The sequence below is a fragment of the Psammomys obesus genome, unplaced genomic scaffold (genome assembly GCF_907164565.1).
Source record: "Psammomys obesus unplaced genomic scaffold, mPsaObe1.curated_primary_1811, whole genome shotgun sequence".
Classification (NCBI taxonomy): domain Eukaryota; kingdom Metazoa; phylum Chordata; class Mammalia; order Rodentia; family Muridae; genus Psammomys; species Psammomys obesus.
This window is the reverse complement of record NW_026590486.1, coordinates 109,017-126,840: the sequence shown is the minus strand read 5'-3', so window position 1 is coordinate 126,840 and position 17,824 is coordinate 109,017. Positions and strand designations below refer to the sequence as shown.

General features: G+C 38.9%; 1 protein-coding gene across 2 annotated transcripts in view; it reads right to left on the bottom strand.

Annotated features, from left to right (window-relative positions):
• Positions 1-17,824, bottom strand: part of Luzp2 (leucine zipper protein 2) — a 235,869-nt gene that overhangs the window by 122,102 nt on the left and 95,943 nt on the right. The window lies entirely within an intron of this gene.

The following is a 17,824-nucleotide window of genomic DNA, read 5'->3' as shown; positions in this document are numbered from 1 at the left end:
GCACACCATGCTATCTTCTGCAAGCATCTTTCCTATGGCATCTGCATAAGGGCTACTTTATTCCCTATTACAATAAAGCCACACACTCAACAGTTCATCTGCATTTCCCCTTAACTTATGGATAGCCTTCACATTTAAGTTCTCTTCATGTTTGAAAGCCAGTTTTCATTCTATTCCACAGAAATGAGTGATTTGCTAATCTTATAAATCATCTAACATTGGTAGAAGCTGGTAGGTAAACATTTAATTCTCAGACTCTTCCTGGCTATAGGAGAGCAACAGGAGTTGTGTGTGATGTGGACTGAGCACTGGGGCCGGGGCATGCTTGTGGACTGCTCTACTGCTGAGGTAGGGGTCTCACAAACATTCACGTCCATTTGAAAGGTGTAGAGAAATCTATGTGAAAACGAAGTATTTGTATCTCCATCCCTAAATGTTAATCTTATTGTCTCTCCTCCTTTGAGGCTCCATTTGTCAGTTCATCAAAGAGCCAGTTTCAGTTCCTCTCTAATGTTTTCACTTTCTCACTGAATTTATGTCATACACACACACACACACACACACACACACACACACACACCCCCAAAAAACTAACACAAGAGTCTCACTCATTCCATTGAAAACCTCACAGAGATTAGAAACTACAAAGACAGCAGGTTTCAAAGCTCACCAGTCTTTATCCTTCCTTAATGAGACTTTCAGCTAGAGTCAAGTTAGGCTGTCACAGTTCCTAATCAAGGCTGCCTAATAGGCAAGTTACACTATTGTGTAAGCTCACACTATGCATGCAATTCTACAGTCATTTTAGTTTTTGTTAGTGTCTGTGCAATTTTCTCCTTGTACGTAGTCAGAGCAATACTCTTTCCGCTGTTTGCACCAAAAGACAAAGAGAGAAGAGAGAGTGAGGAAAGAGACAGAGAAAGTGTGGAAGGAAGGAGGCAGGAGGAAAAGAGGGAAGGAAGAAGGAAGAGAGAGAGAATACCTACACGGCAATCTTTTTTATTTAAAAAATTTTATATAATTTATTTTCATCCATGAATTACTTCAGGAACCAGGAAAATAAAAAGGAGTCATTACCAGGGCAGGGAAGCAGGAAAGCAATTAAGAGAGGGAGATAGAAGGGTACAAGTGATATGGTCTGGGTAATGGGAAAAGCAGCTTTAATTAGGAATGAAGAAGGGAGGGGAATACTGAAGAAGGAGGTTAAAACAACAGTAAGGCTGTTTGAAGAGTCATGAGGAATTATACCATTAACTATTTACCTTAAAGAAAACATAAATGTAAGTCTGTGCATAAACATACATATATAATTTAAATAAAATGCTCTCGTCTGGGCTGACAATGTCCCTTCCAACAGTCAAAGACTACCTAACAAAAATATCATCAACATGCTGGGATACAAAAGATCTGTAGCTCCTTTCTTCAGCACAAACCCTGACCTAGCTGTACCCATCTTACTGGAGAAGTGCAGATATGATACAAAACCTAGAAGAAATGTCTTCGAGGGCAAAATGAGGCCCAAAGGGCTGGGAAGTGCAAAAGAAATAGTTCAAATAACAGAGGTAAAAGATATTGTTTGCAGAATGAAAAATTGAAATCAGGGAGTCAAAAACTCTGTTTGAACAGTCCCTCCTGTAATGTTATTTCTACCAGCTAGCTAAACAATATATAAACAACAGTGGAAAAATATTGTTCCTTCATGATTGCCTAGGAAACAGGTTGGCTAACTACAGATCTTTAATTTTCCTTTTTTTTTTTCTTTTTCTTTTTTAAATCCCCAAGTCTCATCCCCAGATCTGCAGCAGCCCACTTTCAGAACTTCCTACACATCCACATCTCCATCAGATCACATAAATCATCTCTTAATCACCCTTCCCCACCCATTACTTTATTCCTGCCCCCAACTCCAACAGGCAATCTCTGGGAAGCCACAGGACACTGCACTCTGCATGCAGGCTGACTGCAGATCTTCACCTCTTCCTCCATTCCTTCATGTTTAATTCCCGATCTCATCCCAGCTCAGTAGCATATCCTGATGGAATACTCTGCTTTCCTTCCTCCTGTTGATCTTCCCAACAGCACATTGTCGCCCCCACCCCCCCCGCATCTCTAGCTAAAATCCATTTCTATGTGTCAGCTTCTAATACCCAGGAACACATTTTACCTGGAACTCCCAGTGGCCACACCTATCAGGAGTTCAACAGAGACCAAACAACAAAACTCTCACCAAATAAAGACACAAAATATCAGCTCCTCGAATTCTATCTTCCCAGTCTAAGATGCCAGCATGAAAACACAAACATCTGATAATATGAGTCTATCAGAGCTTAGCAACCTACCACAGCAGATCCTGAGTATTCCAACACAGCTGGAGGACAAAACAAATAAACAAACACCTCCAACAACAAACAACCTCTCCCCCTCAAAAGACCCCAAAAAAAATCTCAAAATAGTCCTTATGTGATAGAGGTCCTTAAATAAAAAATGAATAAAACGCTTAAAGAAATTTATAAAAATGTAACAAACAGTAAAAGGAAATGAATTAAACTGCTCAAAAACTAAAAACTAAAAAAAAAAAAAAAAAAAAAAAAAAGGTAAATAGAACCAATAAATAAAACCCCCAGAAAGGAAAATTTGAAAAAGAGAAATTTAGGAACCCAAACAGAAAACTCAGAGAGAAGCTTTACCAATAGAATGCAAGATATTGAAGAGAGAATCTCAGGCATTGAAGACACAAAGAAGAAATGCATATCTCAGACAAAGAAAATATTAAATGAAAAAAACATTCTGTCACAAAATATTCAGGAAACTTGGGATAAAGACCAAATCTAAAAATAATAGGAATAGAGGAAGGAGAAGAAGAAGAAGAAGAAGAAACCTAGGTCAAAGTTTCACAAAATATTCTCAACAAAATCTTAGAAAAAAAATTTTCTAACTTCAAGAAGAAGATATCTCTAAAAGTACAAAGAGCATACAGAACATGAAATAGACTGGATCAGAAAGGCAAACCTATGAGTTACATGTGCCTTCTCCATGGAGAGTCTAAAAAACAGAAGGGCCAGAACAGATGTACTACAGAGTCTTAGAGACCACAGATGCTAGCTCAAATTACTATACCCAGCGAGACTTTCAATCACAATAGTTGGAGAAAAAAAAAAAAAGTCATTTCCCGATAAAACCAAATTTAGGCGAATCCAGTTAGACAGTAACTTTCTGGGCTCAGCCCAAGCCAAGTATTTGTAAAGCTTAGGTATGGCTCTCATCTCATCCCTCTATCTGAGGAAATAAAAACAGCATGTACAAGAGACAAATGAATGAAATACAAATGTTAGTTACATAGGCATTGACAGAGAATAGTTTAGCTCCATATCATCTTCTGGATGTATATACATATTGTTTATGTGAGAAAAACTATTTGAAAGGAAATACACAAAATCCTGCCCTAAATTTTAGAAAAATGATAATAATCCATACACTTGTATAAAAACACATATGTAGATGCGCATGTGCTTGCATAAGATTACATGGAAATGACACAACCTGAAAGGCTTTTAAATATGTAATGTAATATTACCTAAAAATACAGAAATATTAGTATCCATATTTTGAATTGAAGTGGATGAAACTTATATGTGCAATTCAATCTAAAAGACAATGAACATTTCATATGATTATTATATTATGTTTCCAGAATATACATCACTATTTTGATGGAATTTTGTATTTTGCTGGGGTTTTTCAGAACCAAACACCAACCATGTGAAAATGTCCATATGTAAAGCAACATGGGTTGAGCTATGAATAGTCTGTGCACACATGTAAGTGTGTGGATATACAGGTTCTGAAATTTGCTGCATATTATATCACCTAATGCTACCTTTCGCTGTGCTTTTTTCCCTGCTGTTTATAATTGGTTTTGTGTTCCTTTCAACTCAGGCTGAATGTGTGCCTGATATTTTGATGTCTCCAGTGCCAGAAACAGTATCCTTCCTATCTGTTCTCAGTGGATGTGAATCAATAACATTTGTGAGTGGGGGAAGAATGAAAGGAGAATTGCTAATGGAGACTATGCCATTCCTAATGGTAAGCCTGAAGATCCATCACCACAAGGGGCATGTCTGCCCTACCTCTTGATCTGACCAGAGCTGAGCATCCTAAACACAGATGTTCAAAATAGCAATTCTACAATCTTTGTTTCTGTAATGATTCTTGGGAATGTGAAAGAATTAATAACATAAATATCCGATAAATTAGGTAATAAACATTTTCCAAGTACATTGAGACATGGAAACCATGATTGACAAATGTGTTATTTAAGGTTCACAAGTTTTCATTTAGTGCCAAGGAACATGGAATGTTGACATTTCTTCTGTAACCACTGACAGTTCCTAGCATCTGTTTTAAGTTCAAAAGCTGTGATTCTTGTGCTGTTATCTAGCGTAGCCTTACTTTCCAGCAGAGGACAGCTCCTAAAGAATGTTAGCTATATTAATAAATTTAGTAAAGATTATGACCTGATCTGACGGTCTTCTAAATAAAAAGTGAAATCTCGAGAATGTCAGGCTGCAGCTACATACTACACGGCATGACTCTGAAGGAAAAGGTAGGCCTGGGGAAATTCTTATGTATTTACTCTCAACTAGGTGGTATTCAGAAGTGAAGTGGCTTAAAGGCGAAAAAAAAAAAAAAAGCACTGAAGAGGCTCTTTAATAATACACACTGCCTATATTTTGAAACTTAAGTTCAGATATGATATAGTGTAGGTAATTTTTATTATTATTTTATGCTGTGGGTATGTTGTCTGAGTGTGTGTGAGTGCACTACATGCATTCGGTGGTGCAGAGAACAGAAAATGGTGTCTGAGCCTCTAGAAGTGGCATTAGTGAAGGTTATTTGTCACCTTTCAAGTGCCGTGAACTGAACCTGCGTCTCTGTAACAAACCACAATTCATAAACCACTGTATATAAACCACCGAGCCATCTCTCCAGCCCTGCAATAAAAATCTTTTTAATAAGTAAATCCTTCATATCTGGGTTTCATATTTTTATGGTGAGCTTTCGGCATAGCTTACACCACAGCTTAAAGTAACAGAACCTCTGGCTTGCAAAATACATTTAAGACCAGAAGTTCATTGTGGAAATTTCTTTATCCATTCCTCAGTTGATGGATATCTAGGTTGTGTCCAGGTTCTGGCTATTATGAATAAAGCTGCTCTGAATACAGTTGAGCAAATGTCACGTTGTTTAGTTGAGCATGTTTTGGATATATGCCCAGGAGTGGTGTATCTGGATCATGAGGTAGCACTATGCCTAATTGTCTGAGAAAGCACCAGATTGATTTCTAAAGTGGTTGTACAAGTTTACATTCCAACCAGCAGTGGAAGAGGGTTTCCCTTTTTCCACAACCTCTCCAGCATGTGTTCCCACTTGAATTTTTTATTTTAGCCATTCTGATGGGTGTAAGGTGGAATCTCAGGGTGATTTTGATGACTAAGGGCATTGAGCATTTCTTCTAAATGTTTCTATGTTGTTCGATATTCCTCTGTTGAGAATTCTCTGTTTAGCTCTGTACCCCATTTTAAAAAAATACTTTATTAATTACACTTTATTCACTTTGTATCCCCCCTGTAGTTCCCTCCCTCATTCCCTCCCAAATCCTTCCCTTCTTCCGCCTTCTGCATGCATGCCCCTTCCCAAGTCCACAGATAGGGGAGGTTTTCTTTTCCTTCTTTCTGATTCTAGTCTATTAGGTCTCATCAGAAGTAGCTCCATTGTCTTCCTCTGTGGCCTGGTAAGGCTCTCCCCACTCAGGGGGAGGTGGTCAAAGAGCAGGCCAATCAGTTCATGTCAGAGACAGTCCCTGTTTCCATTACGATGGAACCCACTTGGACACTGAACTGCCATGGGCTACACCTGTGCAGGGGCCCTAGGTTAAATCCATGAATGGCCCTTGGTTGGAGTATGTGTCTCAGGAAAGACCCCTATGCTGAGATTTTTTTTGGTTCTGTTGCTCTCCTTGTGGAGTTCCTGTACTCTCCATATCCTACTATTTCCCACTTCTTTTATAAGATTCCTTGAACGTTGTCCAAGGTTTGGCCATAAGTCTCAGCATCTGCTTTGATAGTTTGCATGGCAGAGCCTTTCTGAGGCCCTCGGTTGCAGCCTCCTGACTTGTTCCCTGTTTTCTCCTTCTTCTGATGTTTATCCTTTTTGCCTTTCTGGATAGGGATTGAGCATTTTAGCTAGAGTCCTCGCTCTAGATTAGTTTCTTTAAGGTATACAGATTTTAGTAGGTTTATGATATATTATATGTCTATATGAGTGAGTATATACCACGTGTGTCTTTCTACTTCTGGGATAGCTCACTCAGGATGATCTTTTCCAGTTCCCACCATTTACCTGAAAATTTCATGATTTCCTTGTTTTTTTTTATTGCTGAGTAATATTCCATTGTGTAGGTATACCACAATTTCTGTATCCATTCCTCAGTTGAGGGTCACCTGGGTTGTTTCCAGCTTCTGGCTATTACAAATAAAGCTGCTACAAACATGGTTGAGCAGATGTCCTTATTGTGTACTTTGGCCTTTTTTGGATATATGCTTAGGAGTGGTATAGCTGGATCTTGAGGATGCGCTATTCCTAGTTGTCTGAGGAAGCACCAGATTGCTTTCCAGAGTGGTTGTACAAGTTTATATCCCCACCAGCTGTGGAGGAATAATATTCAGTATATATAAATAACTCAAGAAGTTAAACAGCAACAAATCAAGTAATCAAATTAAAAAATGGGGTACAGAGATAAACAGAGAATTCTCAATAGAGGAATATAGAATGGCAGAGAAACACCTAAAGAAATGTTTAACATCATTAGTCATCAGGGAAATGCAAATCAAAACGACCCTGAGATTTCACTTTACACCCATCAGAATGGCTAAGATCAAAAACTCAAGTGACAATACATGCTGGAGTGGTTGTGGAGAAAGGTGTACCCCATTTTTTTGCATTAAAATTTTTTTCATTACAGTTTATTCACATTGTATCCCAGCTGTAGCTCCACCCTCATCTCCTTCCACTCCCACTCTTCCTCCCTCTTCTCCCATGCCCCTTCTCCAGTCCACTGGTAGGGGAGGTCCTCCTCCCTTTCCATCTGACCCTAGCCTATCATGTCTCATCAGGACTGGCTACACTGTTTTCCTCTGTGGCATGGTAATGCTGTCCCTCCTCCCCCCTCAGGGGTAGGTGATCAAAGAGCCAGCCAGTAAGATCATATCAGAGACAGCCCCTGTTCCCATTTGGAGACTGAACTGCCATGGGCTACAGCTGTGCAGGGGTTCTAGGTTATCTCCATGCATGGTCCTTGGCCAAAGTATCAACCTCAGAAAAGACCCCTGGGCTCAGAATTTTGGTTCTGTTTCTCTCCTTGAGCTCCTGTCCCCTCCAGGCCTTTCTATTTTCCCCTTCATTCATAAGATTCCTTGCCAAAATATGTTAAAGTACACAATAAGGACATTTGCTCAACCATGTTTTAGCAGCTTCATTCGTAATAGCCAGAATCTGGAAACAACCCAGATGTCTCTCAGTTGAGGAATGGATATACAAATTGTGTACTTTTACACAATGGAATACTACTCAGCAATTAAAAACAAGGAAACCATGCAATTTGCAGGTAAATGGTGGGAACTAGAAAGGATCATCCTGAGTGAGGTATTCCAAAAGCAGAAAGACAGACATACTCATTTATTCGTGGATATTAGATATATAATATAGGATAAACATCCTAAAATCTGTACACCTAAACAACCTAAGCAAGAAGGAGGACCCTGGGTAAGATGCTCAATCCTCATTCAGAAAATCAAACAACATAGATATCAGAAGAAGAAATAAACTGGAAACAGGACAGGAGCCTACCACAGAGGGGCTCTGAAAGACTCTACCCAGCAGGGAATTAAAGCAGATGCTGAGATTCATAGCCAAACTGTACCACATTTTTAAAATTAAATTATTGGTTTGTTGGTGTTTAACTTCTTGAGTTCTTTATATATTCTGGATATTAGCCCTCTATCAGACGTAGGGTCGGTAAAGGTCTTTTCCCAGTCTGTAAGCTGCTGTTTTGTTATTGATTGTTGATCTTAGAGTCTCTGCTCTTTGTGGTCTGTTCAGGAAGTTGTGTCTTGTGCCAATGAGTTCAAGGCTCTTTGCCAGTTTTTCTTCTAACTGATTCAGTGTGTTTGATTTTATGTTTAGGTTTTTGATCCACATGGACTTTATTTTTGTGCAGGGTGATAAATATGGATATATTTGCATTTTTCTAAATGTAGACATCTCAGCAATTCAAATCAAGGAAATCATGAAATTTGCAGGCAAATTGTGAGAACTAGAAAAGATCATCCTGTGTGAGGTAACCCTCACACAGAAAGACACACATAGTACATACTCATTTATAAGTAGATATTAGGCATATTATATAGAATAAACATACTAAATTCTATAGCCTGAAAGAAGGTAAACAGCACAGAAGACCCTAGGGAAGATGCTTTATCATCATTCAGAAGAGCAAACAGGATAGACCTCAGAAGTAGGAGAAAACAGGGGACAGGACAAGAGCCTACCACAGAGGGCCTCTGAATAACTCTAACCATCATGGGCATTGAAGTAGATGCTGAGACTCATAGCCAAACTTTGGGTAGAGCATAGGGAATCTTATGGAAGAAGGGGGAGATAGAAAGACCAGGAGGGGAGAAGAGCTCCACTAGGAGACCAAAATAGCCAAAACATCTGGCCCCTTGGGACCATGCATGGAGAGGACCTAGACTCCCTGCTCAGATGTAGCTCATGGCAGCTCAGTCCCCATGAGTGTTCCATAGTAAGGTGATCAGGGCATTTATTGTCATGAACTTGGTTGTCTGCTGTTTGATCATCTACCACTGGTGAGGTGGCCTTACTAGGCTACAGACAAAGAGGGTACAGACAGTCCTGATTATATCTGATAGTTGAGGGTCAGATAGTAGGGGGGGAAGACCTCTCCTATCAGTGGACTAGGAGTGGAACATATGGGGTGGGGGAGAGGAAAAGAGAGGGTAGGACCTTGCGGAGATTAGGGAGGGGTTACAGCCAGGATACAAAATGAATAAATTGTAATTAATAAAAATAATAATAAAGTCCACACATCCAGTATTTCTTGTCTGGATGTATGTAACAACCACGACAGATTACTATCCAGAGTCTCCACTTTGCCGAATATTCCCTGATAAAATATGATGTTACTCAGATACCAATAATGGTTATATGGTTCATAAGTGAAATTATGGGAGGCGTTTGTATGTAGTAGATGGGAAATACTGGGAGACTTAATAAAATAGGCTTGAATTGAATCGTAGGAATCACCTACGATCAGAGTTGGTGGCAACCAGTGAAAGGCAATGAATCTATACACTTAATTACAAGGTGGAATGATGAGGCCTCAGTGAATGTTCATGAGGAAAATTAAGATACTAAGAAAACTTAATACCATCAAGTAAAACTGTGTGCTACTGTGTTTAGCACATTTATCTTTCAATTAAAATGAAATATACCACTGTGGCCAGGATGTTGAAAATATGCAGCATTGTACATTAATTTCTCTTAAGTGAGATTAAATCTAAAGTAAGAAAAACACCTGCAGTGATTTATCCAAAGTAAACCCAGACATTACTGTGTCTTGCTGTGGAAAGCATCTCCCACTTTAGAACCTCTTAACTCTGCTTAACTCTGGTTGTGCAGCAACAACTTTCACAGACTTCTTTAGGCTCATATTTCTCTGCACTTAAATGTTTTTCTTTTTTTAACGGCCATAAAATGGGTTTGCTCTTTCAAATATGGCATGTTGCGAAAGGAAAGCTTGTGTTGCTCATTGTAGAAACCACAGTATTTTGTTGCTATGTGAACACAAACACTTTGCTCCTTCCTCAAAGCCTGGCAGATACAACATTTTAGAAATCCTGTGTTTGCATCAGATCAGGCTATTGAAATAATATTCCACAGACAAAACAGCTTACTAACAGTACACATGCATTAAAAATTTTGTTTTAGGGTATGGAATATTCTAGACCAAAGTTCTAGGAGACTCCACACCTGACAAGGAGCTGTCTGGTGATATATCTGCTCTGATGATCTATTTCTATAGCATCTTGATGGACCCTCCTGAAATTGACACATTAGTGATTAAGCTTCAACTTATGGACATGCATGCCAATGTCATACATTAATGAAAAAATCTTATAAAATCCTTATAGACTTTGATCTAAGTCAGGTATATTCATTTCAGAAATTCATTCATGTATATGTTAATTTACTGGTGTTTGTGAATTCATCCGGATGTCATTTACATTACGAATTTTTAACCTCTGTGGTTTTCTACTCACAAGAAGGTTACAAAGTATGGACAAAAGGAACATAATAGGCCCAGTTCATTTTTATTAAAAATATTATTGAGTATATTATTATTATACTTAACTCAAACATTATCACAATTAAAACGCATGATCAAACACTCCTCTATTTGAATATAATGGTGTAGTTTTGTCTTTGTGTAGATTAATTGCTACTTTAAAAGTCATAGTTTTGCAGACTGATTAGAATTAAATAAATCTGGCAACAGTTTTATGCAATAATATATTATTAAGGCTATCCTCATACAGCTATACCATCTCCAGAGCAGGGAAGTCACCTGACCAACTTAAATTTTAATCTGCCTATAAACATATCATGACCTGTAGTAGTATATAAAGTTTTCTCATTGCAGTTACTCTAGGAATAAGTTTGTGCACTATACTTGGTTTGTTTCATTTCAGATTATAAGAGAGCATCAAGATGGTGGCATTTAGTTTTAGCACCAAATAAGTTTGACACTTCTTACAGATGTGGTCACCCGGAATGGCTCAGTGTACACATGTGTAAAACAATGGGGATTTCAAGATCATCTTTGGAAGTGTCTACACCTCAGAACTGCTCTGGCTATGTAAGTATCTTACTGAGTCTTAAAGGCTTGTTGCAAGAAAAAATATTAAGTTTCATTATACATTAACTAGGTGTTTATTTGTTACACTAATTACTTCCATTTCCCATCAAGCTCACTTCCTAATATTATGAATGCAATATTAAACAGTAGCTTGGTTATAAAACTTAGATTGGAATCGTACTTCTTATAACCTGTAGCTTTAGAAAAATCTTAAAATTTTGCCTTTCTCTCTCTAGCCACTTTAGAGGTGATATATTGAATAAGTAAAACATGCTCAGTGTTGAGCACAGAGCCAGCATGTAATACATTTTCATTTTATTTTAATTAAATTTTTATTTTTTACATTAATTACATTTTATTTACTTTGCATCCTAGCTATAGCCCCCTCCCTCATTTCTTCCCAATCCCACCCTCCCTCCCTCATCTCCTCCCATTCCCCTCTCTAAGTCCACTGATAGGGGAAGTCTTCCTCCCCTTCCATCTGACCCTAGCTTATCAGGTCTCATCAGGACTGGCTGCAATGTCCTCCTCTGTGGCCAGGCAAGTCTGCTCTCCTGATACTAACATATTTTTTACCTTCTGAAAATGCAGAGTCTTCTTGCTGGATCAACAATAACTCAAATGGTTTGTGGATGTCTGTTCTAAACCTGTATAGGCTATAGAACTAATGATCTACTAAATTTTTCTTCAGTTTAAATATATGCTTAAAATAAAAGCCATATTTTTTGTGTATCCCCTTCTCTGAAACAGGCAAATTTTTTGAAAACGGAATCTTCTGCTTCTGTTGGTAATAATTCATTCCCCTTACAAAGGAGCCCTGCTTTGATGTTTTGAATTGTGTCTGCATATGTGCAATCTGTGTGAAGGCTGATATTTACTGAGAACTTGACTGAACTTAGAGTCACCTGGGAGACACATTTCTGGGCTTGTCTTAGAAGAGTAATGTAGAGAGGTTGAGGTAAAGAAGAAAGGCCCACATTTACAGTGTACAATACTATTCTATGGGCTGGAGCTTGGACATGAGTAATATAGGGGAACATAAAGAGAAAACACAAACTAGCTAGTCATTGCCCTCTGTTTCCTCCCTGTAAATGTAACGTGACCATGCCTTCCTTCCGAGATGGACTGACTCTACTTATAAAGACTGTGACAGGGAATAAACCATTCCTTCCTTAAGTGGCTTTCTAAGATGTTTTGTAACAGAAATGAAAGAGATAACCAGCAGCATCACACACTTCTATATTGTAAGAAGGTGTTATGAGAAACCTTTTCTTTCAAGGATCTCACAACTCGTAAAGGAGCTCAGTGTCTCCTAGAGTGATCTGTGGAGGGAATAGACCTGGTCTGTGTTTAGAGGAGTTCAGGAGTTAGAGAAACAATAGGAAATGCCAGAGGAAGGTAATAGCTTGTGAACACAGTGAAGCTGCCCAGGGACAGACTTGAGAGGAGAAGCTGGAGAACCCCTGAAAGCTGCTGCAGCTGTCCTGTAGGAAATGACTCTGAAACTGCCACCCCAAGTGTTGAACACAAAAGTGACATCAACAGATTAAATCTTTTGTGTGTGTGGTTTTCTCGAGAATGGGTTTCTCTGTGTAGCCCTGGCTGTTCTGGAATTCACTCTGTAGAACAGGATGGCCTCAAACTCACAGAGATCTCCCTGCCTCTGCTTTCCCAGTGCTGTGATTAAAGGTGTTCACCACCACACCCTGCAGATCTAACAGTAATAACGGTAAAGTTTAGAAGTCTTCACATTATAACATTGCAGAAACAAATGTAACTCCATATAAAATAAATTTGCCATTGTTTTAGCAGTACGTATACTTTTTTCTCTATGCAGTACCGGGGAAAATGTATGCTAGAGAGTATTCTACCAGCATTTACTGTCGGCACTAAATAATAACAGGAAAATAATGCTGCTTTCTGAGTGTGAGTCTCTGCATGAGAATGTTTAGTGTTTGTTATTTATTTGTAGCTGCTATTGTACAAAGTGTTTTACAGCATGTACTATTTCATTGGAACATCATGCCACCTCTGGTAGGTTACAGTTTTAAATGTCCTCATTTTATTAATCACAAGAATTAGCTTCATATGTATCCATTTTTTTTGTTATGAAATCATTCAATAGAAGAGTTCATTGTGAGTCACAGAATTCTATGTAACTTTTAATGCTTGAGATATTCTCATAGCCTGTGATTACTTCAAGTGACTGAGTCCATACAGTTTCAAGGGGAACACACATATAGCGATCAGGGATTCTCATAACTTTTATCTTGCAAGTTGAAACAAAGTCATAATTCACAGATAAATTTTGACTAGAAGCCAATCCCTTGTCTCTGACCTGTGTGTCATTAAACAAACTCCCAACGAGGAGTCCTTGTCATGCTCTGAGATTGTAATTTCTTTTCTGCACTATAGGTGAATTCAAAAATACACATTCTTGTCTGAAACAATACGTTATAAATGAAAAGCAAAAGAAGAATAAGAGATGGGAGAGGAGGAGAGGTAAGGTGAACAAGATTATTTACAAAGATAGAAAAATTTGAATGATCTGTGTAGTTCTTGGCTTGAGGAAAGCAACAGTTAGGACAAAGTAAGCATAGATTCTGCAATCTACACTGTATAATCCAGTGTCCTATATAGGACACCTTGCACCCAAAGAGATGGAAAAACAGCAAGTTTACCTAAGAACTTCCTGTGCCCTTCAAGGAACAGAATGTCTTCTCTTGATCAATAGTATCAACTTCAACTCTAGATTCATCACAAAGGGAAATATTGGGCTTGAAGAAACCTGGTTGTACTGAGTAAAAAATTCAGTACTGTAGTTTCTTCTTGAATCTCCTGTTCACTTAAACATATGGAATGCCTCCCATATTGGATATTAAAAGCTCGCCCTGGCTTTACCTTCACATAGTAAGCAGCATTTTGTGCTTGGTCTTATGTTCCTAGCTAAGGAAAACCCCTTAATTTTGCATTAGCTGTATTTTAAAATAATCACCTCAGTCCTTCGCTGCTCCCACACCACTTTGCTTGCTGCCATCTCAAACATTGCAGAGTATCTGACTAGCACATTAAACGCACTTCCTATGCAACTCTAGTCTCACTCTTCTGCAAGACTCTCAAGGACAAGAATACACGACCTGCGAATCTTCCTATCTGCAGTACAGTGATGGGCTATTTCTCATGGTGATGAGAATATGACTCAGAGAGCCTTTATCAGGAGCCTTACTTTGTGCACCCTTCCTGAATAATGAATTCATCACCTGGCTTTCCTTTCCAATGTCTACAACGAAGACAGCTACTTGACAATTTTAAGGGCCTTAGAGCTTAGCTTGCACCCGTGTGCCTCCCCACATTGCTCCCAGTAAACAATTAAGATTACTGAGGCCAAATAGTCTTGATTAGTGTTTCTCCCTCTCAAGGTTTTAGGGTGGAAGTTCCAGTGAAGCCTAGACCTGGAGGATTCTCTTTTCCATCCAAGTTATGCTACTTTATTTAGTATTTTTATTATAACCTTACAGAAATAACTATTAATTTACAAAATCATTCTTTAGTAGCAAAACTGTAAACAAAATGATTCACCTACAAGGCAGGAGGGATTCCCTCAAGTGTGCAGTTCTCTTCACAGCCTCGTTTTCTGGTGCCATACAGCCCATTTAACAAGTGAGGGAAGTGTGGTGCACGGCAGGTTATGGCATCATGTCGTCCTAACTGCGTATTTCCAATGCAGGCTTTTATTGTGCCATCTGACACAAAGTATCCAAATCTGAAAACCACATGTAAGGTAATTTTGACACAAAGTTAGAGATCCTTGAATGTTCTTTGAACTGTTCACAAGGCGATTTCTTTATCCTGCATGCTTTGCTGCTTCTGTGATATGTCTCTGGACTGCATGTCCTGTGAAGTTTTCATCTTTAAGTATTCATGCTGTCACCAGGGAATGTGAAAGGTAACAGAGTAAATACTGTCTCTTTAGAAGCCAACTAAGGTTGTCAGCATTTTTTTTTCTCTTGAGATACCAGTGACCATAACTCAGGCGAATGATTCTAAGTCATTCTCAGTGATCATTTCCCCACACAAGAGTAGGGTCTGTTTTCTTTTCTTTTTTTTTTAAATTAAATTTTTATTTTTTTTAATATTAGTTACAGTTTATTAACTTTGCATCCCAGCTGTATCGCGCTCCCTCATTCCCTCCCAATCTCACCTTCCCTCCCTCATCTCCTCCCTACCCCTTTCCAAGTCCACTAATAAGAGAGGAACTCCTCCCTTTTCATCTGACCCTAGCTTATCAGGTATCTTCTGGCTGTGAAGTCCTCCTCTGTGGCCTAGCAAGGCTACTCCTCCCTTGGGTGGTGGTGGTGGGGAGGTCAAAGAGCCAGCCATTGAGTTCATGTCAGAAATAGTCCCTGTTCTCCTTAGTAGGGCTCCCACTTGAATACTGAGCTACCATGGGCTACATCCGAGCAGGGGTTCTAGGTTATATCCATTCATGGTCTTTGTTTGGAGAGACAGTCTCATAAAAGACACCTGTGCCCAGACCTGTGCCCAGGTCCTTGTGGAGCTCCTGTCCTCTCCAGGTTATACTAACTCCCCCTTCTTTCATATGATTCCCTGTACACTGCTGAAGTTTTGGTTATGAGTCTCAGCATATGCTTTGATACACTGCTAGGAAGAGACTTTAAGAGGCCCTCAGTGGTAGGCTCCTGTCCTGTTACTTGTTTTCTCCTACATCCAATGTCCATCCCATTTGTCTTTCTAAGTGAGGGTTGATCATCTTACCCAGGGTCCTCTTTCTTGTTTATCTCCTTTGGGTGTACAGACTTTAGTATGTTTACCGTATCTTATAGGTCTAGTACCCAATTATAAGTGAGCATATACTGTGTGTGCTTTTCTCCTTCTGGGATACCTCACTCAGAATGATCTTTTCTAGATCCTACCATTTGCCTGCAAAATTCATGATTTCCTTGTTTTTAATTGCTGAGTAGTATTCCATTGTGTAAAAGTACCACAATTTCTGTATTCATTGTTCAATTGAGGGACATTTGGGTTGTTTCCAGGTTCTGGCTATTACAAATAAAGCTGCTACAAACATGGTTGAGCAAATGTCCTTGTTGTGTATTTGTGCATCTTTTGGATATATGTCTAGGAGTGGTATAGCTGGATCTTGAAGAAGTAGTATTCCTAATTGTCTGAGAAAGCGCCAGATTGATTTCCAAAGTGGTTGTACAAGTTTACATTCCCACCAGCAGTGGAGGAGGGTTCCCCTTTCTCCACAACCTCTCCAGCATGTGTTGTCACTTGAGTTTTTGAATTTAGTTATTCTGATGGGTGTAAGGTGAAATCTCAGGGTCCTTTTGATTTGGATTTCTCTGATGGCTAAGGACGTTGAGCATGTCTTTAAGTGTTTCTCTGCCATTTTATATTCTTCTACAGAGAATTTTCTGTTTAGCTTTGTACCCCATTTTTAATTGGATTACTTGATTTATTGTTTTTTAACTTCTTTAGTTAGTTATATATACTGTATATCAGCCCTCTGTCAGATATATGGTTTGTGAAGATGCTTTCCCAGTCTGTAGGCTGTCGTTTTCTTCTGACAACAGAGTCCTTTGCTTTGCAGAAGCTTTTTAATTTCATGAGGTCCCACTTATTGATTGTCACTCTTAAAGCCTGTGCTGTTGGTGTTCTGTTCAGGAAGTTGTATCCTGTGCCAATGAGTTCTAGGCTCTTCCCCACTTTTTCTTCTAATCAATTTAGTGTATCTGGTTTTATGTTGAGGTCTTTGATCCACTTGGCCTTTAATTTTGGGCAGGGATCTGTTTTCTAAGAGAAGAGCAGCCTTTAAGAAGAACTTTTGCTCTTTGTCATGGTTTCAGTACTTCTTCCTTATCCTAATTCATAGCCTAGATTTAATCCTGAAACTAGAAAGCCTAAAGTAAAAATTAACCATTACTGAAGTTAACCAACCTAATAAACAAATATTCAAGAAGTGCCCTTTTTCAGCTGAAAGCATCACGCCCAGGAAAAAAAAATTAATTATGAACTCTTGTCTTCGTTCCCAAGACATTTTTTCATCCATCTGTTGAACAAGCTGCTGTGAGATAGGTGAAACTTCTAGTGGAATTGTCATAGGCTTTCCTCAGAATCATCTAAGGTGGATAGCTTTGAGCCAGAGTTGATGTGCTAGTCCCGACTGGCTGAATCTGAATCTTTTCCTTTTGTTACAAGATGGTGCATTTTATCCTGGCTCCAGAAAAGCCTCTTACATATTAAAACATTAAGGATAACTATATATGTGGAAGCCTACCTCTGTCCTCTTACTCACATTGCTATTCTCCAATATCTGCACATTGAACAATTTTATGCTTGTCAGTTTCTACCAGGTATTAGAGTCCAGTCTTTATAGGAAGAAAGGATACACAGTTCCACAAGATTTTCTGTTACTGTCTTAGTTATTCTTCTTTTTCAGCAAATGAGGTGTATAGAAAGTCATGGAATTCCTACTTAACAGCAGACAAACTGACATTGAGGGGAGTGCCACTTGCAGAGATGGTATGTGTAGGTTCATGTATGACCCCAGACTGTGTGTTCTCTCTCTTGTCACAGTCATCTACATAGTAATGAGTGCACGAACATTACCTCCAGCTTCATCAGCTTTTTCTTGAACACCCGGAACCCTCATTTTAACACACCTTCCCCCAGTGCTCCCTATGTATCCAAACCAGAAAGACTACTTAGCAACTTGTACTATTATAAATAGTGTCTGAACTCAAATTACTGTTTTGGGAGAAGAAGGAAAGATGAAGTGCCAACACGTGTCTCTCTTGGAGCTCTGCT